General features: G+C 29.9%; 1 protein-coding gene across 4 annotated transcripts in view; it reads right to left on the reverse strand.

Moving 5' to 3' along the window:
• LOC106461263 (TOX high mobility group box family member 4-like) overlaps positions 1 to 1,490 on the reverse strand; it is a 151,084-nt gene that overhangs the window by 79,327 nt on the left and 70,267 nt on the right. Inside the window, exon 1 of one of the 4 annotated variants that reach the window (XM_022388131.1) lies at positions 318 to 336. The exons of the other annotated variants lie outside the window; for them this stretch is intronic. The gene's annotated coding sequence lies outside the window, so the exon portion shown is untranslated. Of the gene's footprint in view, positions 1 to 317; positions 337 to 1,490 lie in introns of those variants that run through there. 4 annotated transcript variants of the gene reach the window in all.

A 1,490-nucleotide genomic window follows, 5' to 3' on the forward strand; every position in this document is an offset into this window, starting at 1 on the left:
GTTTGTAGTTACATTTAAAGACAAGAGCAATAAAGTATGAAACTAATGCAAGTTTGTAGTTACATTTAAAGACAAGAGCAATAAAGTATGAAACTAATGCAAGTTTGTAGTTACATTTTCCTTACCAGTTTGAATTTGAAAGTGATTCACGATTTAACTTTTACATAAATAACTTCACTACTCCTTTTATCCATCTACTACATTCCAGATACATTTATCATCCGATATATATGTATATATATCGGTTCAGTCTAAACCGAAAAAAAAAAATATATATATATATATACACATACCAAAATATCTTTGTTTTAACTTACAAGTAACTACAGAAGATGGAAGCGGAGAACTCTAAAATATGTCTCACAAATCATTTTTCTTAGTTATCTCTATGTATTTGGGACCTATGAATAAGGCTGAAGCATACAATTCGGTATGAGGTAGCGAGCTATTCATTCTGAAAGTTGTCTTTTCATCCGATTACAATACGAGAAGCTTGTTCTCATGAACGTATGCATGTCAAGTATATAAATATCTTCCTGGCCACGATATTATACTTTACTGCTGTATATAAATAAGTTCTTTGTGCAGAGATTTAATCAATAACCCTGTATAAAGAGCATAATATGTATATACACTGCTCATGTACACACATACATGCGCGCGCGCACTGAACTTTGGAATATCATTTTAGTTGAAAGTAGTTTTACGAATAACAGAATTCGTTCCACGCATCACATCAAGAAATAAAATAAAAAAAGCTTTGTGAACATGCATTGTCCAGCAAATAATAAACTACAGATTCCCTACGCAGAACTTTTGAATTGGTTTTGGTCTTATCATTTAGTGTTCTAATATATCAATGATATTCTGAGGCGATTATTTCGTTATTAAAAATGAGGCCTTTCCAGATCTAATCACATCAAAATATTGAACAACTAAATGAAACGACCGCAAACACCTGAAACTTATAACAAAATATAACTTACGAAATTTCGCTTCAAGTTTCGTAAAAAAAATATTTTATTTGGATTTGACAAACCTTTGCGAAATTAAACTTTAAAGTTATAATTTACGGAATATACTTAACGATATTATATTTTATAATAATTCAACTGTTTAATTTATTATATGTGTAGACGTCAGTTTCGTTTGTTTTAGTTTTAATGTGAAACTCGCCTACACAAAAAACATCATTGAAAAATAGATTTGTCTCAAAAACCACCATACAATAGAAAATATTTATAAATTCTATGCCATATAATTAATGCACTTTTGAAATGTACTCCCAGATAGAGTAAAGTATCTATGCCATACTATTAATACACTTTTGATGTGTGCTCCCAGATGGAAAAAGTATATACGCCATATTGTTAAAACACTTTTGAAGTGTGCTCCCAGATGGAAAAAGTATATAAGCCATATTATTAAAACACTTTTGAAGTGTGATCCCAGATGGAGAAAAAAAAGAAAAAAAGATTTGTCCCAACATG

This window comes from Limulus polyphemus, unplaced genomic scaffold, assembly GCF_000517525.1.
Source record: "Limulus polyphemus unplaced genomic scaffold, Limulus_polyphemus-2.1.2 Scaffold923, whole genome shotgun sequence".
NCBI lineage: Eukaryota > Metazoa > Arthropoda > Merostomata > Xiphosura > Limulidae > Limulus > Limulus polyphemus.